This window comes from Electrona antarctica (assembly GCF_951216825.1).
Source record: "Electrona antarctica genome assembly, chromosome: 5".
NCBI lineage: Eukaryota > Metazoa > Chordata > Actinopteri > Myctophiformes > Myctophidae > Electrona > Electrona antarctica.
Window position 1 is genome coordinate 8,303,830 of NC_136810.1, and position 22,241 is coordinate 8,326,070.

The following is a 22,241-nucleotide window of genomic DNA, read 5'->3' on the forward strand; positions in this document are numbered from 1 at the left end:
ATGACTAAATATACTGACAATTTCGAGACTAAAACTAGACTAAAATATTAGGGAGGGACGAGTGGAGAAGAGATCCAGTAGAGCTACTGTAAGACAAGTCATCATGTGTGCGCGTGGCTGTCACAGACCGAAAATAGCTGATCTACAAGGTCACAACGCAGCGCAGCATGACGCGTTGACAATGCGTCAATACGGCGTTGTGAGCTTGTAGATCAGCTATAAGTGAAAATTCCAATCCTGTGCCACCAAAAATATTTTTATTTGACTAAATCAACTGTAGATTTAGTAGAAAACAATTATTTATTTTTGTCAACTAAAACTGGTGTGTATGGGTGTGTGTTTAACCCGCTTATGGCCAGTGCCGTAATTGACGTAATGAATCATTAAAAATGTACTTCAGGAAAGTACAAAAGTATACATTTGTTATCAAAATGTACTTAAAGTACCAAAAGTAGAAAGTACTCATTATGCACAATGTCCCATTACACAAGTGTATAAAAGTCATTTTGAAAATGGCAGATCTACAAGCTCACAATGTGCAGCATTGCGAGCTTGTAGATTGGCTATTTTCAAATAGCCATAGAAATGTACATAGTGCTGAAGTGGGTAATGTACATTTTGTAATAATAATTAAAATCTACAACGTAACTAATACAGTAACTAAAGTTTTCAAATAATTGGAGTAAAAGTATAAAAGTTGCTTCTGAGATGCAGTGGAGTAGAAACAAAAGTACTGAAAATTAGAAATACTCCAGTAAACAAACTCAAAACAGTACAGTACCTGAGTAAATGTACTGCGTGTGTCTGTGGGGGTGTGTGTGGGTGTGTGGGCGTGTGTGTGTGCACTGTGCGTGCATGCGTGCGTTTCAGACATCCGTCAGAGCTGTTTGCATGTTATCTGTGTCCAAATGGAGTTCAAACAGGACTTCAAAGTATACACTGTATGAAATCCAGCCTGTGTAGTCGTCCGTGACAGAAACAGGTGGGGATGTTTGGATTTTAAGAAACTAGTCGTTTATCCTAGTGCGCCTTGCACAAGTAGGCCTAAATCCTTTAGACCCGTTATTGACCTTATATACCAACCTTGAAACATGCCTTAGTTTATCTAAGCTCATCTCACTCAAGAAGCGCCTATGGGTGGTGCCATTTCCATGGCGTAAACACAGAATAATTCCATCTACTCACGAAACAATATTAAATTGGGTCGTGCATCTGTCTGTCACAGTGTGGCTGCAGGTTCCGCCCCGAGACCTTAAAGGGACATTTCACCCTTTTTGCAAAAATATATATGTTAATGGTGTTTAGAAGATTTAGAACACTTTCCTGGGGGTCTTTGTGTGTGTAATATGTGGTTTTAGATATTTTAGATTGTAGCAGTGAGCCCAGTGTCTCTGATGTCATGGACACTGGGTTCACTTACTTCCTGGACTACATGTTGTCTCAGTAAGACAGCCCTCCCCCTATCCACAAGGAGGAGCAGTGCACCAAAGCATTATGGGAATTGTAGTCCAGTAAGTAAGTGAGCCCAGTGTCCATGACATCAGAGACACTGGGCTCACTACTAAAATCTAAAATATCTAAAACCACATATCACACACATAACGACCCCCAGGAAAGTGTTCTAAATCTTCTAAACGTCATTAACATATATTTTGATGCAAAAACGGTGAAATGTCCCTTTAAAAGCAGCCCACCACTGGAAGACGTCATTCCTGCTTTTTTCTGTGTGTCATTATTCTTTCTAAGACTACCACTCCGTTGAAACCTTTTATTCCCCCTGGACGAGTGCTCTCACTTGTACCCTGGAATTCATGGTGAAAACCTGGTGGTCTTATCCTCACGAACACAGAAACAAAACGACTAGTAAGTTATGTTACTTGGGATTTTTTAGCAAAGCCGAGAGGCCGTCTTGAACATAGCCCTGCTAACGCTAGCAAACAATTAGCTTAGCTAGCCCGCCTAACTAGTGTCGGACGACCATTCGTTAGCAAGCATTCTTCATCTACTAAGAAATCCGCTTCTTCTTCGGCTCTTCGCTTGGCCCTTGGAAGAAGATCCATCCTGCGATAAACCATGTTCCTCTCGCTGCGAGTGACGGACTCCGGGGATTGCACACTCGCCCTGAGATGGTGGTTGGACAGACGGGTCCTGACGGAGGGAGTCCCTCTGGGTCTACCGCTGGTCAGGAAAGTCGTCACCATGGACGCGAGCCTGAGTGGGTGGGGGCCCACCCACGAAGGCAGGTCAGCCAGAGGGACATGGGATGGAACCTTGCGGTCTGCCCATATCAATTATCTGGAACTCCTAGCGGTCTTCTTCGCGTTGCGAGCGTTCGAACCGTTCATACGGGTTGTCACGCCCTGGTCCGTACCGACGATGTGCTACATCAACAGGCAGGGAGGACTGAGGTCCTTACGCCTGCACACGTTGGCATACAGGTTATTGACAGACATCTTCTGTCACTGACAGCCTGCCATGTCACACCGTGACAGACAGATGCACGATTGATTCATGAGTAGATGGAATTTTTCTATGTTTACGCCATGGAAATGGCACCACCCTTAGGCGATTCTCTCACTCGATTCGCTTGATAAACTGGGGTTACTGAAGTAACCCAGAGTTACATCACCAAGAATGGTGGTCCCTTATTGGCTGTGGGAGGACACATACATACATACATACATACATGACTGAATAGCTGCCGTATACGCTCACAATGTGTCACATTGCTGTTGTTGTGAGCTTGCTATAAAGTGGCTCATTAACGAGTATGAATCAGGCATGCTCACTCTTTCTGTCCTCTGTCTGCTGTTTGCTGTAAGTATGTGGTTAAAGTGACAACAGCTGTTGGTCCAGCTGTTGTTCAGCCGGCCTTTTATGGAGGACTTTTAATTTGAACAATTATTGCGCAAATCGACCTTAAGGCGTGCAGGTATCCTGCAGGTAACTCAGTTGAAACCTCATATGTCCACAACCGTAACAGTGAAAATAGCCACTCTACATGAGGCGTTGTGAGCTTGTAGATCTGCTATTTTCACAACTTTTGTGCGGCACTCTTGTATGATGAAGTAGGAGTAGGGCATTCCATCCATCTTCAACCGATTATCCAGAGTCGGGTCGCGGAGCCAACAGTTCCGGCAGATCGAGCTCCTACACTTCCCTTTCCCGAGCAACATTAGCCACTTCCTCCTGGGGGATCCTGAGGCGTTCCATTTAGGCCAGTGTGGAGATGTAATCTCCCCCATCTGGTCCTTGGTCTGCCAGGGGGTCTCCTCCCAGGGGGTCTCCCCCCAGGGGGTCTCCTCCCAGGGGGACGTGCACCAAGGACCTCCCTATAGTTGACACTCTGAAGCATCCGTAGCATACTAGATGCCCGAACCAGGGCATTCATTTACAAAAACTTAAAAAGCTGAAATATGGAGATAAAAGGTTTTTGCCCGACAGCGACAATATATACTTAAATATAATTTTAGTGGCCTATGTAGCAGCATGGTGAGCCCTGTTATCCTATGCAGCAGCATGGTGAGCCCTGTTAGCATATGCAGCAGCATGGTGAGCCCTGTTAGCCTATGTAGCAGCATGGTGAGCCCTGTTAGCCTATGTAGCATGGTGAGCCCTGTTAGCCTATGCAGCATGGTGAGCCCTGTTATCCTATGCAGCAGCATGGTGAGCCCTGTTATCCTATGCAGCAGCATGGTGAGCCCTGTTATCCTATGCAGCAGCATGGTGAGCCCTGTTATCCTATGCAGCAGCATGGTGAGCCCTGTTAGCCTATGCAGCAGCATGGTGAGCCCTGTTAGCCTATGTAGCAGCATGGTGAGCCCTGTTAGCCTATGCAGCAGCATGGTGAGCCCTGTTAGTCTATGCAGCAGCATGGTGAGCCCTGTTAGCCTATGCAGCATGGTGAGCCCTGTTAGCCTATGCAGCATGGTGAGCCCTGTTAGCCTATGTAGCAGCATGGTGAGCCCTGTTAGCCTATGCAGCATGGTGAGCCCTGTTAGCCTATGTAGCAGCATGGTGAGCCCTGTTAGCCTATGTAGCATGGTGAGCCCTGTTAGCCTATGTAGCAGCATGGTGAGCCCTGTTAGCCTATGTAGCAGCATGGTGAGCCCTGTTAGCCTATGTAGCAGCATGGTGAGCCCTGTTAGCCTATGTAGCATGGTGAGCCCTGTTAGCCTATGTAGCATGGTGAGCCCTGTTAGCCTATGTAGCATGGTGAGCCCTGTTAGCCTATGTAGCATGGTGAGCCCTGTTAGCCTATGTAGCATGGTGAGCCCTGTTAGCCTATGTAGCATGGTGAGCCCTGTTAGCCTATGTAGCATGGTGAGCCCTGTTAGCCTATGTAGCATGGTGAGCCCTGTTAGCCTATGTAGCATGGTGAGCCCTGTTAGCCTATGCAGCAGCATGGTGAGCCCTGTTAGCCTATGCAGCAGCATGGTGAGCCCTGTTAGCCTATGCAGCAGCATGGTGAGCCCTGTTAGCCTATGTAGCAGCATGGTGAGCCCTGTTAGCCTATGCAGCAGCATGGTGAGCCCTGTTAGCCTATGTAGCAGCATGGTGAGCCCTGTTATCCTATGCAGCAGCATGGTGAGCCCTGTTAGCCTATGCAGCAGCATGGTGAGCCCTGTTAGCCTATGTAGCATGGTGAGCCCTGTTAGCCTATGTAGCATGGTGAGCCCTGTTAGCCTATGCAGCAGCATGGTGAGCCCTGTTAGCCTATGTAGCAGCATGGTGAGCCCTGTTAGCCTATGCAGCAGCATGGTGAGCCCTGTTAGCCTATGTAGCATGGTGAGCCCTGTTAGCCTATGTAGCAGCATGGTGAGCCCTGTTAGCCTATGTAGCAGCATGGTGAGCCCTGTTAGCCTATGCAGCAGCATGGTGAGCCCTGTTAGCCTATGCAGCAGCATGGTGAGCCCTGTTAGCCTATGCAGCAGCATGGTGAGCCCTGTTAGCCTATGTAGCAGCATGGTGAGCCCTGTTAGCCTATGTAGCATGGTGAGCCCTGTTAGCCTATGTAGCATGGTGAGCCCTGGTAGCCTATGCAGCAGCATGGTGAGCCCTGTTAGCCTATGCAGCAGCATGGTGAGCCCTGTTAGCCTATGCAGCAGCATGGTGAGCCCTGTTAGCCTATGCAGCAGCATGGTGAGCCCTGTTAGCCTATGCAGCAGCATGGTGAGCCCTGTTAGCCTATGTAGCATGGTGAGCCCTGTTAGCCTATGCAGCAGCATGGTGAGCCCTGTTAGCCTATGCAGCAGCATGGTGAGCCCTGTTAGCCTATGCAGCAGCATGGTGAGCCCTGTTAGCCTATGCAGCAGCATGGTGAGCCCTGTTAGCCTATGTAGCATGGTGAGCCCTGTTAGCCTATGCAGCAGCATGGTGAGCCCTGTTAGCCTATGTAGCATGGTGAGCCCTGTTAGCCTATGTAGCAGCATGGTGAGCCCTGTTAGCCTATGCAGCATGGTGAGCCCTGTTAGCCTATGCAGCAGCATGGTGAGCCCTGTTAGCCTATGTAGCATGGTGAGCCCTGTTAGCCTATGTAGCAGCATGGTGAGCCCTGTTAGCCTATGCAGCAGCATGGTGAGCCCTGTTAGCCTATGCAGCAGCATGGTGAGCCCTGTTAGCCTAGCAGCATGGTGAGCCCTGTTAGCCTATGCAGCAGCATGGTGAGCCCTGTTAGCCTATGTAGCAGCATGGTGAGCCCTGTTAGCCTATGCAGCAGCATGGTGAGCCCTGTTAGCCTATGTAGCATGGTGAGCCCTGTTAGCCTATGTAGCAGCATGGTGAGCCCTGTTAGCCTATGCAGCAGCATGGTGAGCCCTGTTAGCCTAGCAGCATGGTGAGCCCTGTTAGCCTATGCAGCAGCATGGTGAGCCCTGTTAGCCTATGCAGCAGCATGGTGAGCCCTGTTAGTCTATGCAGCAGCATGGTGAGCCCTGTTAGCCTATGTAGCAGCATGGTGAGCCCTGTTAGCCTATGTAGCAGCATGGTGAGCCCTGTTAGCCTATGTAGCAGCATGGTGAGCCCTGTTAGCCTATGTAGCATGGTGAGCCCTGTTAGCCTATGCAGCAGCATGGTGAGCCCTGTTAGCCTATGTAGCATGGTGAGCCCTGTTAGCCTATGTAGCATGGTGAGCCCTGTTAGCCTATGCAGCAGCATGGTGAGCCCTGTTAGCCTATGTAGCATGGTGAGCCCTGTTAGCCTATGCAGCAGCATGGTGAGCCCTGTTAGCCTATGCAGCAGCATGGTGAGCCCTGTTAGCCTATGTAGCATGGTGAGCCCTGTTAGCCTATGCAGCAGCATGGTGAGCCCTGTTAGCCTATGCAGCAGCATGGTGAGCCCTGTTAGCCTATGCAGCAGCATGGTGAGCCCTGTTAGCCTATGCAGCAGCATGGTGAGCCCTGTTAGCCTATGTAGCATGGTGAGCCCTGTTAGCCTATGCAGCAGCATGGTGAGCCCTGTTAGCCTATGTAGCATGGTGAGCCCTGTTAGCCTATGCAGCAGCATGGTGAGCCCTGTTAGCCTATGTAGCATGGTGAGCCCTGTTAGCCTATGCAGCAGCATGGTGAGCCCTGTTAGCCTATGCAGCAGCATGGTGAGCCCTGTTAGCCTATGCAGCAGCATGGTGAGCCCTGTTAGCCTATGCAGCATGGTGAGCCCTGTTAGCCTATGTAGCAGCATGGTGAGCCCTGTTAGCCTATGCAGCATGGTGAGCCCTGTTAGCCTATGCAGCAGCATGGTGAGCCCTGTTAGCCTATGCAGCAGCATGGTGAGCCCTGTTAGCCTATGCAGCAGCATGGTGAGCCCTGTTAGCCTATGCAGCATGGTGAGCCCTGTTAGCCTATGCAGCATGGTGAGCCCTGTTAGCCTATGCAGCAGCATGGTGAGCCCTGTTAGCCTATGCAGCATGGTGAGCCCTGTTAGCCTATGCAGCATGGTGAGCCCTGTTAGCCTATGCAGCATGGTGAGCCCTGTTAGCCTATGCAGCATGGTGAGCCCTGTTAGCCTATGCAGCAGCATGGTGAGCCCTGTTAGCCTATGCAGCAGCATGGTGAGCCCTGTTAGCCTATGCAGCATGGGGAGCCCTGTTAGCCTATGCAGCATGGGGAGCCCTGTTAGCCTATGCAGCAGCATGGTGAGCCCTGTTAGCCTATGCAGCAGCATGGTGAGCCCTGTTAGCCTATGCAGCATGGTGAGCCCTGTTAGCCTATGCAGCAGCATGGTGAGCCCTGTTAGCCTATGCAGCAGCATGGTGAGCCCTGTTAGCCTATGTAGCAGCATGGTGAGCCCTGTTAGCCTATGTAGCAGCATGGTGAGCCCTGTTAGCCTATGTAGCAGCATGGTGAGCCCTGTTAGCCTATGTAGCAGCATGGTGAGCCCTGTTAGCCTATGTAGCAGCATGGTGAGCCCTGTTAGCCTATGTAGCATGGTGAGCCCTGTTAGCCTATGTAGCATGGTGAGCCCTGTTAGCCTATGTAGCATGGTGAGCCCTGTTAGCCTATGTAGCATGGTGAGCCCTGTTAGCCTATGTAGCATGGTGAGCCCTGTTAGCCTATGCAGCAGCATGGTGAGCCCTGTTAGCCTATGCAGCAGCATGGTGAGCCCTGTTAGCCTATGCAGCAGCATGGTGAGCCCTGTTAGCCTATGCAGCAGCATGGTGAGCCCTGTTAGCCTATGTAGCAGCATGGTGAGCCCTGTTAGCCTATGTAGCAGCATGGTGAGCCCTGTTAGCCTATGCAGCAGCATGGTGAGCCCTGTTATCCTATGCAGCAGCATGGTGAGCCCTGTTAGCCTATGCAGCAGCATGGTGAGCCCTGTTAGCCTATGCAGCAGCATGGTGAGCCCTGTTAGCCTATGCAGCAGCATGGTGAGCCCTGTTAGCCTATGTAGCAGCATGGTGAGCCCTGTTAGCCTATGCAGCAGCATGGTGAGCCCTGTTAGCCTATGTAGCAGCATGGTGAGCCCTGTTAGCCTATGTAGCAGCATGGTGAGCCCTGTTAGCCTATGTAGCAGCATGGTGAGCCCTGTTAGCCTATGTAGCATGGTGAGCCCTGTTAGCCTATGTAGCATGGTGAGCCCTGTTAGCCTATGTAGCAGCATGGTGAGCCCTGTTAGCCTATGTAGCATGGTGAGCCCTGTTAGCCTATGTAGCATGGTGAGCCCTGTTAGCCTATGCAGCAGCATGGTGAGCCCTGTTAGCCTATGCAGCAGCATGGTGAGCCCTGTTAGCCTATGCAGCAGCATGGTGAGCCCTGTTAGCCTATGCAGCAGCATGGTGAGCCCTGTTAGCCTATGTAGCAGCATGGTGAGCCCTGTTAGCCTATGTAGCAGCATGGTGAGCCCTGTTAGCCTATGCAGCAGCATGGTGAGCCCTGTTAGCCTATGCAGCAGCATGGTGAGCCCTGTTAGCCTATGCAGCATGGTGAGCCCTGTTAGCCTATGCAGCATGGTGAGCCCTGTTAGCCTATGCAGCAGCATGGTGAGCCCTGTTAGCCTATGCAGCAGCATGGTGAGCCCTGTTAGCCTATGCAGCAGCATGGTGAGCCCTGTTAGCCTATGTAGCAGCATGGTGAGCCCTGTTAGCCTATGCAGCAGCATGGTGAGCCCTGTTAGCCTATGTAGCAGCATGGTGAGCCCTGTTAGCCTATGTAGCAGCATGGTGAGCCCTGTTAGCCTATGTAGCAGCATGGTGAGCCCTGTTAGCCTATGTAGCATGGTGAGCCCTGTTAGCCTATGTAGCATGGTGAGCCCTGTTAGCCTATGTAGCATGGTGAGCCCTGTTAGCCTATGTAGCATGGTGAGCCCTGTTAGCCTATGTAGCATGGTGAGCCCTGTTAGCCTATGCAGCAGCATGGTGAGCCCTGTTAGCCTATGCAGCAGCATGGTGAGCCCTGTTAGCCTATGCAGCAGCATGGTGAGCCCTGTTAGCCTATGCAGCAGCATGGTGAGCCCTGTTAGCCTATGTAGCAGCATGGTGAGCCCTGTTAGCCTATGTAGCAGCATGGTGAGCCCTGTTAGCCTATGCAGCAGCATGGTGAGCCCTGTTATCCTATGCAGCAGCATGGTGAGCCCTGTTAGCCTATGCAGCAGCATGGTGAGCCCTGTTAGCCTATGCAGCAGCATGGTGAGCCCTGTTAGCCTATGCAGCAGCATGGTGAGCCCTGTTAGCCTATGCAGCAGCATGGTGAGCCCTGTTAGCCTATGCAGCAGCATGGTGAGCCCTGTTAGCCTATGCAGCAGCATGGTGAGCCCTGTTAGCCTATGCAGCAGCATGGTGAGCCCTGTTAGCCTATGCAGCAGCATGGTGAGCCCTGTTAGCCTATGTAGCAGCATGGTGAGCCCTGTTAGCCTATGCAGCAGCATGGTGAGCCCTGTTAGCCTATGCAGCAGCATGGTGAGCCCTGTTAGCCTATGTAGCAGCATGGTGAGCCCTGTTAGCCTATGCAGCATGGTGAGCCCTGTTAGCCTATGCAGCAGCATGGTGAGCCCTGTTATCCCTTTGTAGTTTCACCCGCTGCTGTTTTGCTCCTAATTGCGTTGTTTGACTTGTCATTTTGACATTCTTTCCCCCCTATAGCCTGCCTATTGTCACACTAACTAGATTGTTTATTTTCAACTTCAAAAAAAATAAACCGCCAATCCTTGAGGTTCACATAAAGATAGTGTGACATTGCATCATTTTCTGTCTATAAATAATTGACCCAAGTATTCTCTTCATCTACTTGAGGGACTTTTTTTTCCCGGGATAATGATTGAGGTCATTTTCATGCAGAAAGGTAGAGAACATTCTAAAGGGTGCATCACAAACTTCCCAGCACCGCTTTGTGCAGTAGGTAATAATAATGTGTGTCTTGACCGATAGTCCTTCACGGTGCTGGCCATCAGCAATGTGAGACCTTGTGCTCAGTCTATTTTTGAGCAGACCATTATCAGCCAGGTCAGGGAAATCATTTGAGATCCTTCACATCCATCCAAGCCATCCACTGCTTCACAGCATTGATGCCAGCAGTGGTTCCCAGACATTTTAGCTCAAGACCCAAAAGTGAAATTAAATTAGACCTTTTGCCCGGGACTCAAGTAGTGAAAATAGCTAATCTGAAATAATAATAATTAATCCATTTTGACCTGAGATCAGATTCTAAAAAATGTCTTCTACATCCTGACAGTTTTCTGAAAAAGCTACGTTTCTATGTCAGTGGTTCTTCGATTTTTCAAAAATAGCAGATCTACAAGCTCATAGCGCGCCACTCGGTGGCGCGCTATGAGCTTGTAGATCTGCTATTTTTCAATAGCTAAAGCATAACATAATGCTAACACCAAAAGGGCGGGTTTCCGCCCAAAATGGGTTAATAACAAAATGTAGGAAAGCTACCTTTTATCCCAATCTCCCCCCTCTCTCTTCTCTCTCGCTCTCTAATTTTATTACAGTGCCAAATGACTAGTTGTCTCCAGACACTTTACATATAGAGCAGAGACCCAACGTTTTCCCCCCTGAGCAAGAATTTAGCGATAGTGGCGGCGAATAAACTCCACTTTAACAGGAAATAACCTTGAGCACAACCAGACTCTAGGGTGGGCAGCCATCTGCCATGACCGAGTCTGGGGGGGGAGAGAGAGAGAGAGAGAGAGAGAGAGAGAGAGAGCAAATTTAGATTTCAGTTTAGTCGTCTTTTGAATACAATTCCATTTAGTTTTTGTCATAGTTTTAATGTAGTTTAGTTGACTAGATATCACCAGTAAGATGCTCTGAGGGCGATGGGAGATGCAGGTTTTCATAGTAAATGTGACCTATGGTCGCCGTGCACAAGATAGTCGTGCACTAACAAGACTAAATCTACAGTTTATTTTGTCGACAAACATGTATTTTGGCAGGCTTTCGGCTGATTTGACACTTGGTTGCATGCAGAAAGCAGCCGATTTACAAGCTCACAACGTGTCGCACTGCACCACGTTGTGAGCTTGTAGATTACGCTATTTTGGGGGTTTCTGCAAACGCAGTCCGACATGTGAGCCTGCAAGGATAGCAATATAGATAGAAGATGGAAGATGGGGAGGGAGGAGAGAAAGAGGAAGTGAGTCCCCAAGCAGTCTAAAGCAGTGGTTTTCAAACAGTGGTCCTTGAGGAGGTTCCAGCCAGGTGGTCTCCAGCTAAATGGAGAGTTGGTAACCAAATGGTCCCTTATAGATCATGAACTCTTGAGAGTGTAATATGAACCCAAATGGACCCTAGGTTTCATTTATCTTAAGTCTAAACAATTACATTTTGATTAACGTTTGATTAACGATATCTCTCTTAATGGTACCAACATCAATACAACATGGATTGTGGACAAAATATTATTCAACGACAAGAACATATTCTTTAGTTTTGGGTCTTAGAGGCTAAATCTCATCAAATGGTGGTCCTTGGCTCAAATTCCGAATTAATAATGAGCCTTTATATGGAAATGGTTGAAAACCACTGGTCTAAAGCATAATAGGGCTATTCCAAAACGCCAGACCAGCCCTAACTAACTACAATGAAAAGTTGTCTGCCTCACAGACTGTATATATATTGTGTGTGTGTGTGTGTGTGTGTGTGTGTGTGTGTGTGTGTGTGTGTGTGTGTGTGTGTGTGTGTGTGTGTGTGTGTGTGTGTGTGCGCGTGTGCGTGTGCGTGCGTGTGCGCGTGCGTGCGTGCGGAAACAGATGTACAGTAGTGTGATCTGTAAACCTCAACAGTGCGAGACCTGCATTGAACTTGACCACAGTATTGGTGTAACTACAGTATAAGAGATTAGCTAGAAAAGATTTTTACATGCACAGCTTATCGACTAGGCCTATACGAGGGAAAAGTTGCATGGTTGCCGAAGGGAGAAGTGAATTGTCATTTTGTGTATTATGTCCCACTCCATAGTGCTGCAGTGCTGGTGCAAATGTGTTTTATCCCATTTTGGGCGGGAACCCCTTTTGGTGTTAGCATTATGTTATGCTTTAGCTATTTTTGAAAAATCCAAGAACAACTGACATAGAAACATAGCTTTTTCAGAAAACTGTCAGGATGTAGAAGACATTTTTAGAATCTGATCTCAGGTCAAAATGTGTTTTATTCTGATGGCAGGAGGCGAGGATCACTCAACTCAATGTCGTGCATATTATGTTCAAGGTTTTAAAACAAATGCAGGACTATTTAAATCAATAACAAGGTATGCAGGCATGTTGGCAAGTGTGCTGAAGCCGGTAGACTATACACATGAACCTTGCCTCTGTCTCAGCCAATTGCAGGGTATCTAAGTTCAAGTGCCATGCTAGGGGAAACAAACCTCGTCATGGACACGTATCCCATAGCCTGGAGGGATGGTGGGTCAGTAGCCTGGGATCAATGTGGACACGTATCCCATAGCCTGGAGGGATGGATGGTGGGTCTGTAGCTTGCAAGCCTGCAGAATGGCTGGACAATGTTGAAGCCGACGTCCCTACTGGTCAAAAGTGGGTACTGCAATCCCATGCAGGCCCAGGTTACATTAATGAATCGTGACATAGGACGTGACGTAGAGGTACCACAAGAACAGCGTGAGGGGTACTATGATGGGAGCCGACCAATCATATCAACGCTCGAGGGGTACCACCCGGAAGACTTCATCGATTCGTTGTGGTTTCAAAACGCCACTGAGCAACTTCCATTGAAGTAGAGCTCTTCACAGGTCCAAAGAAATGGTTCCGAAAAGATCTGTGACATATTACCGATACCGACCCGTTCCGAAAATATTTTCAAATAGTTAAACCAAACCCGTGACAATCTCGTCCGATTTCCGACCTGTTCCGAGATTTCTTTCAATTGGCGGCACCGAGTCCGACCAAGATCAGATTATTTCCGACATTCCGAGAGCGGACGTATTGACCAATTACCATTTTATGATATGAGAGAGAGAGAGAGAGAGAGAGAGAGGTTCCCTGCAGGTTACAGCACAGAGTCAGAGGGCTAGAGAGAGACTCTCTCTTCTCGTCTCCTCAGTGTGCGTGCATTTAAAATTAACCAAACAGATAATTTGTTTTTTTTACACACAATCATCATAGTTTTAGCAGATGCATGTACCGGTCTTGGCTGATTGGAATATTAACAAAGCGCCACGCACACTTAAAATAACAGCTCCTACTTTGCTCTCTTCTTTATCCACATGTGGGGAGACAGTTGCCATGGTTGCTTTAACCTTCTTATAATTATTTGCCTTGAGCTTTGCTAGTTTGCTTTCACCTCGTTTGATATCAACACTGTTGTCGGGATCCGTGATATAAAGTAGAATTCAACGCCGGTGATTTCATTCAAATCATCGCAAGGCAAGCCAGGATGGGGCTTGCATTGCGTGGTACGTCTTGCACTGCTGATCCTAAACCAGCATAATCATCACACAAGTAGCACAGCCGTTCATGTCGCTGCAACACTAAACTGATCCTAGGTCAGCCCACACGTTAAACAGAACTTCAGTTAGCACAGACGCACACACGTCACACACACACAGTAGTATAGCCTACGGGTCTCCTCGGGTGCACTCGGGTATTACATATAATGATTGACAGGCCCGAGTTCCGAGGGGCATACGTCAGATTCCGGCCCTGCCCGAGTGATTATGATAAAACACGGCTCCGACCCGTGCGGGTCTCGGGTCCACTCGGGTAATCTCGGAGTCGGGGGACGCGGTGAAGAGCTTTACATTGAAGTGAATAGCGGGGGCGGGGCTATCACTCCTCAATCCGTTCTCTAGTTATATTATAGCTCTATGGTAGCCTGGGATCAATGTGGACACGTATCCCATAGCCTGGAGGGATGGTGGGTCAGTAGCCTATGCCCTTTGTGGGATCAATGTGGACACGTATCCCATAGCCTGGAGGGATGGTGGGTCAGTAGCCTATGCCCTTTGTGGGATCAATGTGGACACGTATCCCATAGCCTGGAGGGATGGTGGGTCAGTAGCCTATGCCCTTTGTGGGATCAATGTGGACACGTATCCCATAGCCTGGAGGGATGGTGGGTCAGTAGCCTATGCCCTTTGTGGGATCAATGTGGACACGTATCCCATAGCCTGGAGGGATGGTGGGTCAGTAACCTATGCCCTTTGTGGGATCAATGTGGACACGTATCCCATAGCCTGGAGGGATGGTTGGTCAGTAACCTATGCCCTTTGTGGGATCAATGTGGACACGTATCCCATAGCCTGGAGGGATGGTGGGTCAGTAGCCTATGCCCTTTGTGGGATCAATGTGGACACGTATCCCATAGCCTGGAGGGATGGTGGGTCAGTAGCCTATGCCCTTTGTGGGATCAATGTAGACACATATCCCATAGCCTGGAGGGATGGTGGGTCAGTAGCCTATGCCCTTTGTGGGATCAATGTAGACACATATCCCATAGCCTGGAGGGATGGTGGGTCAGTAGCCTATGCCCTTTCAGAGTAAAAGCTGCCATTTCTTTCCGGCACCCCAGAGCTCCTATTTTGAAGGAATCCTGGGAATGATTGTGTAAAGCACGATGAATACAATCTGGAGTTGTGAAATGAGAGAGAGAGAGAGAGAGAGAGAGAGAAAATCCAGATAAGGTCTGAAAGCTCAGTGAGTTTTCTTTTCCTTTAATCTTGTTTGCCGTTGCTTACAGAAGCTTACAGCGCTATAAATTCACTCATGGACCGTCTGAGGATGGGATTACTGCCTTACTGAAACAAATAATAATAATTGCATTCCTCCGATGTGACTGAATGTGACAACAATAACGACAGAAGAGGTGCAGGCCGGATGAAATGACCACAACCACGGGGGCTGGGGAATGTCCAGGAATCCATAACTACCTGGTGTGAAAATCTTACTACCTTTCAAAAATGATTTTCAATCATTAAAACAAAAAATGACGGGATCAGACTAAACTCCTAAACGATTTGGTTGCAACACACATACAGGATACTTAAAGTGCCAACTTTAATATCATTATAATATTACCGTAATGATTCTAAGGCAAACATGTTTTGGTTTTGTTTTTTCAGGGCAAGTGGCCAGTGGAAAGTTACATAAGATCAATGTATGCACTACAAGATTGGTTACACTACACTACACTACACTACACTACACTACACTATACACTACACTACACTACACTACACTACACTACACTACACACTACACTACACTACACTACACTACACTACACTACACTACACTATACACTACACTACACTACACTACACTACACTACACTACACACTACACTACACTACACACTACACACTACACTACACTACACTACACTACACTACACTACACTATACACTACACTACACTACACTACACTACACTACACACTACACTACACACTACACTACACTACACTACACTACACTACACTACACTACACTACACACTACACTACACACTACACTACACTACACTATACACTACACTACACTATACACTACACTACACTACACTACACTACACTACACTACACTACACTACACTACACTACACTACACTACACTACACTACACTACACTACACACTACACTACACTACACACTACACTACACTACACTACACTACACTACACTACACTACACACTACACTACACACTACACACTACACACTACACTACACTATACACTACACTACACTACACTACACTACACTACACTACACTACACTACACTATACACTACACTACACACTACACTACACTACACTACACTACACTACACTACACTATGATGTGATGATGTGATATCACACTCTGGGGTCAGTGGTTTCAAATCTCAAGTGGCATCTCTGTCAGGTGGAAATCTGATATGCAAAAAAAAATGACTTTTCAGGATTCAAAGTCAAAAGCATCAAAAGTAGCAGATCAACAAGCTCGAAAAGCATCGCTTCGTGCCACGTTTTGAGCTTGCAGATCTGTTCTTTTTGATGCTTCAGTGTGACGCTGCAGTAATATATGATCAGTTATTTTAAAACATATGGAGATAAGAGGTGTCTGCCCGACAGCCACGGTATGCTGTATTATATGCCAGTATAAGGCAGTTCCAGCACTAAGTGATTAAAATATGATTCACACTGTGTACACTACACCTGTCACCTGCTGGGACATTCCAATCCCACACATATTTTTAGCTTGTCAGTGAAACAAATCTAAATGTAGACCTGTTCTTTTTTTGGTTTTGTTTTCATCGGTTTTCATCATTTTCTGTCGTGAAGTCACCAATAAGGTCAACTCATATTCAACTTGCTTAAACAACAACAGCAACAACAACAGTGTAATGAAAATAATTGCTGTTATCTGTAACAGGCTTTGAGAAATACGACTGTTGTTCAGTGAACTGTATGTTTCCTTCTTTAGTCTCATTATGTAGTCTATTGTATTTTATAAGTAGGAGCTCCACGACCACCATACAGACTTGTTCAGACTACTTCAAACTGAGAGAGAGAGAGAGAGAGAGAGAGAGAGAGAGAGAGAGAGAGAGAGAGAGCTCATATCAAACATGGTAATTATCGGAATGACTTACATGGCTATTACCAGAGGAAGACATGACTGATTAACGGTGGTGTGTGCGTGCATGCGTGCGTGCGTGTGTATGTTTAAATATATTTTAATGAACGGAAATGACAAACATGACAGCTTCCATTTCTTGGTGTTCACACTGACTACCGTATGTTGGAGCATTTGAAGAGTGTGGAATAGTTGCCTGGCTAGTTGGCCTGATGACAGACTATAGGAGACTAGGTTTACGAGTTAACATTATACTTATAATACTAATACTATAGTGCGTGCGTGCGTGCGTGCGTGCGTGCGTGCGTGCGTGCGTGCGCGTGTGAGTGAGTTGGACAGAAATAGCATAGCGTTGGCTGCTCTGACAATGACAGATGGCAGGTAATGAAGGAGTGTCTCGGCCCATGATCATGTTTCACGTCATAAAACACAGAGTATAGCGTCCGGCTCGCGACATGATGAATGTTCTAATGTCGGGCTAATGGCTAGCATACAGTCTGGCCCTAACGTTATAGAGAGCAGGCTAATGGCTAGCATACAGTCTGGCCCTAACGTTATAGAGAGCAGGCTAATGGCTAGCATACAGTCTGGCCCTAACGTTATAGAGAGCAGCATACAGTCTGGCCCTAACGTTATAGAGAGCATACAGTCATACAGTCTGGCCCTAACGTTATAGAGAGCATACAGTCTGGCCCTAACGTTATAGAGAGCAGCATACAGTCTGGCCCTAACGTTATAGAGAGCAGGCTAATGGCTAGCATACAGTCTGGCCCTAACGTTATAGAGAGCAGCATACAGTCTGGCCCTAACGTTATAGAGAGCAGCATACAGTCTGGCCCTAACGTTATAGAGAGCATACAGTCATACAGTCTGGCCCTAACGTTATAGAGAGCATACAGTCTGGCCCTAACGTTATAGAGAGCAGCATACAGTCTGACCCTAACGTTATAGAGAGCAGCATACAGTCTGACCCTAACGTTATAGAGAGCAGCATACAGTCTGGCCCTAGCGTTATAGAGAGCATACAGTCTGGCCCTAACGTTATAGAGAGCAGCATAGAGTCTGGCCCTAACGTTATAGAGAGCATACAGTCTGGCCCTAACGTTATAGAGAGCATACAGTCTGGCCCTAACGTTATAGAGAGCATACAGTCTGGCCCTAACGTTATAGAGAGCATACAGTCTGGCCCTAACGTTATAGAGAGCATACAGTCTGGCCCTAACGTTATAGAGAGCAGCATACAGTCTGGCCCTAACGTTATAGAGAGCATACAGTCTGGCCCTAACGTTATAGAGAGTATACAGTCTGGCCCTAACGTTATAGAGAGCAGCATACAGTCTGGCCCTAACGTTATAGAGAGCATACAGTCTGGCCCTAACGTTATAGAGAGCAGCATACAGTCTGGCCCTAACGTTATAGAGAGCAGCATACAGTCTGGCCCTAACGTTATAGAGAGCAGCATACAGTCTGGCCCTAACGTTATAGAGAGCATACAGTCTGGCCCTAACGTTATAGAGAGCATACAGTCTGGCCCTAACGTTATAGAGAGCATACAGTCTGGCCCTAACGTTATAGAGAGCATACAGTCTGGCCCTAACGTTATAGAGAGCATACAGTCTGGCCCTAACGTTATAGAGAGCATACAGTCTGGCCCTAACGTTATAGAGAGCAGCATACAGTCTGGCCCTAACGTTATAGAGAGCAGCATACAGTCTGGCCCTAACGTTATAGAGAGCAGCCTACAGTCTGGCCCTAACGTTATAGAGAGCATACAGTCTGGCCCTAATGTTATAGAGAGCAGCATACAGTCTGGCCCTAACGTTATAGAGAGCATACAGTCTGGCCCTAACGTTATAGAGAGCAGCATACAGTCTGGCCCTAACGTTATAGAGAGTATACAGTCTGGCCCTAACGTTATAGAGAGCATACAGTCTGGCCCTAACGTTATAGAGAGCAGCATACAGTCTGGCCCTAACGTTATAGAGAGCATACAGTCTGGCCCTAACGTTATAGAGAGCAGCCTACAGTCTGGCCCTAACGTTATAGAGAGCATACAGTCTGGCCCTAACGTTATAGAGAGCATACAGTCTGGCCCTAACGTTATAGAGAGCATACAGTCTGGCCCTAACGTTATAGAGAGCATACAGTCTGGCCCTAACGTTATAGAGAGCATACAGTCTGGCCCTAACGTTATAGAGAGCATACAGTCTGGCCCTAACGTTATAGAGAGCAGCATACAGTCTGGCCCTAACGTTATAGAGAGCAGCATACAGTCTGGCCCTAACGTTATAGAGAGCATACAGTCTGGCCCTAACGTTATAGAGAGCAGCATACAGTCTGGCCCTAACGTTATAGAGAGCAGCATACAGTCTGGCCCTAACGTTATAGAGAGCAGCATACAGTCTGGCCCTAACGTTATAGAGAGCAGCATACAGTCTGGCCCTAACGTTATAGAGAGCATACAGTCTGGCCCTAACGTTATAGAGAGCAGCATACAGTCTGGCCCTAACGTTATAGAGAGCATACAGTCTGGCCCTAACGTTATAGAGAGCAGCATACAGTCTGGCCCTAACGTTATAGAGAGCAGCATACAGTCTGGTCCTAACGTTATAGAGAGCATACAGTCTGGCCCTAACGTTATAGAGAGCAGCATACAGTCTGGCCCTAACGTTATAGAGAGCATACAGTCTGGCCCTAACGTTATAGAGAGCATACAGTCTGGCCCTAACGTTATAGAGAGCATACAGTCTGGCCCTAACGTTATAGAGAGCATACAGTCTGGCCCTAACGTTATAGAGAGCAGCATACAGTCTGGCCCTAACGTTATAGAGAGGATACAGTCTGGCCCTAACGTTATAGAGAGCATACAGTCTGGCCCTAACGTTATAGAGAGCATACAGTCTGGCCCTAACGTTATAGAGAGCAGGCTAGCATACAGTCTGGCCCTAACGTTATAGAGAGCAGGCTAGCATACAGTCTGGCCCTAACGTTATAGAGAGCAGCATACAGTCTGGCCCTAACGTTATAGAGAGCATACAGTCTGGCCCTAACGTTATAGAGAGCATACAGTCTGGCCCTAACGTTATAGAGAGCATACAGTCTGGCCCTAACGTTATAGAGAGCATACAGTCTGGCCCTAACGTTATAGAGAGCAGCATACAGTCTGGCCCTAACGTTATAGAGAGCATACAGTCTGGCCTTAACGTTATAGAGAGCATACAGTCTGGCCCTAACGTTATAGAGAGCATGCAGTCTGGCCCTAACGTTATAGAGAGCAGCATACAGTCTGGCCCTAACGTTATAGAGAGCATACAGTCTGGCCCTAACGTTATAGAGAGCATACAGTCTGGCCCTAACGTTATAGAGAGCATACAGTCTGGCCCTAACGTTATAGAGAGCAGCATACAGTCTGGCCCTAACGTTATAGAGAGCATACAGTCTGGCCCTAACGTTATAGAGAGCATACAGTCTGGCCCTAACGTTATAGAGAGCAGCATACAGTCTGGCCCTAACGTTATAGAGAGCAGCATACAGTCTGGCCCTAACGTTATAGAGAGCATACAGTCTGGCCCTAACGTTATAGAGAGCATACAGTCTGGCCCTAACGTTATAGAGAGCATACAGTCTGGCCCTAACGTTATAGAGAGCATACAGTCTGGCCCTAACGTTATAGAGAGCATACAGTCTGGCCCTAACGTTATAGAGAGCATACAGTCTGGCCCTAACGTTATAGAGAGCATACAGTCTGGCCCTAACGTTATAGAGAGCATACAGTCTGGCCCTAACGTTATAGAGAGCATACAGTCTGGCCCTAACGTTATAGAGAGCAGCATACAGTCTGGCCCTAACGTTATAGAGAGCAGCATACAGTCTGGCCCTAACGTTATAGAGAGCAGCATACAGTCTGGCCCTAACGTTATAGAGAGCATACAGTCTGGCCCTAACGTTATAGAGAGCAGCATACAGTCTGGCCCTAACGTTATAGAGAGCATACAGTCTGGCCCTAACGTTATAGAGAGCATACAGTCTGGCCCTAACGTTATAGAGAGCATACAGTCTGGCCCTAACGTTATAGAGAGCAGCATACAGTCTGGCCCTAACGTTATAGAGAGCATACAGTCTGGCCCTAACGTTATAGAGAGCAGCATACAGTCTGGCCCTAACGTTATAGAGAGCATACAGTCTGGCCCTAACGTTATAGAGACCATACAGTCTGGCCCTAACGTTATAGAGAGCATACAGTCTGGCCCTAACGTTATAGAGAGCATACAGTCTGGTCCTAACGTTATAGAGAGCAGCATACAGTCTGACCCTAACGTTATAGAGAGCATACAGTCTGGCCCTAACGTTATAGAGAGCATACAGTCTGGCCCTAACGTTATAGAGAGCAGCATACAGTCTGGCCCTAACGCTATAGAGAGCATACAGTCTGGCCCTAACGTTATAGAGAGCAGCATACAGTCTGGCCCTAACGTTATAGAGAGCATACAGTCTGGCCCTAACGTTATAGAGAGCATACAGTCTGGCCCTAACGTTATAGAGAGCATACAGTCTGGCCCTAACGTTATAGAGAGCATACAGTCTGGCCCTAACGTTATAGAGAGCATACAGTCTGGCCCTAACGCTATAGAGAGCATACAGTCTGGCCCTAACGTTATAGAGAGCATACAGTCTGGCCCTAACGTTATAGAGAGCATACAGTCTGGCCCTAACGTTATAGAGAGCATACAGTCTGGCCCTAACGTTATAGAGAGCATACAGTCTGGCCCTAACGTTATAGAGAGCAGCATACAGTCTGGCCCTAACGTTATAGAGAGCATACAGTCTGGCCCTAACGTTATAGAGAGCATACAGTCTGGCCCTAACGTTGTAGAGAGCAGCATACAGTCTGGCCCTAACGTTATAGAGCAGCATACAGTCTGGCCCTAACGTTATAGAGAGCATACAGTCTGGCCCTAACGTTATAGAGAGCATACAGTCTGGCCCTAACGTTATAGAGAGCATACAGTCTGGCCCTAACGTTATAGAGAGCATACAGTCTGGCCCTAACGTTATAGAGAGCATACAGTCTGGCCCTAACGTTATAGAGAGCATACAGTCTGGCCCTAACGTTATAGAGAGCATACAGTCTGGCCCTAACGTTATAGAGAGCATACAGTCTGGCCCTAACGTTATAGAGAGCAGCATACAGTCTGGCCCTAACGTTATAGAGAGCATACAGTCTGGCCCTAACGTTATAGAGAGCAGCATACAGTCTGGCCCTAACGTTATAGAGAGCATACAGTCTGGCCCTAACGTTATAGAGAGCATACAGTCTGGTCCTAACGTTATAGAGAGCATACAGTCTGGCCCTAACGTTATAGAGAGCAGCATACAGTCTGGCCCTAACGTTATAGAGAGCATACAGTCTGGCCCTAACGTTATAGAGAGCATACAGTCTGGCCCTAACGTTATAGAGAGCATGCAGTCTGGCCCTAACGTTATAGAGAGCAGCATACAGTCTGGCCCTAACGTTATAGAGAGCATACAGTCTGGCCCTAACGTTATAGAGAGCAGCATACAGTCTGGCCCTAACGTTATAGAGAGCATACAGTCTGGCCCTAACGTTATAGAGAGCATACAGTCTGGCCCTAACGTTATAGAGAGCATACAGTCTGGCCCTAACGTTATAGAGAGCAGCATACAGTCTGGCCCTAACGTTATAGAGAGCATGCAGTCTGGCCCTAACGTTATAGAAAG

General features: G+C 47.7%; 1 protein-coding gene across 3 annotated transcripts in view; it reads left to right on the forward strand.

The window, feature by feature from the left end:
* agbl1 (AGBL carboxypeptidase 1) overlaps positions 1-22,241 on the forward strand; it is a 258,686-nt gene that overhangs the window by 92,150 nt on the left and 144,295 nt on the right. The gene's annotated exons all lie outside the window — the stretch shown is intronic.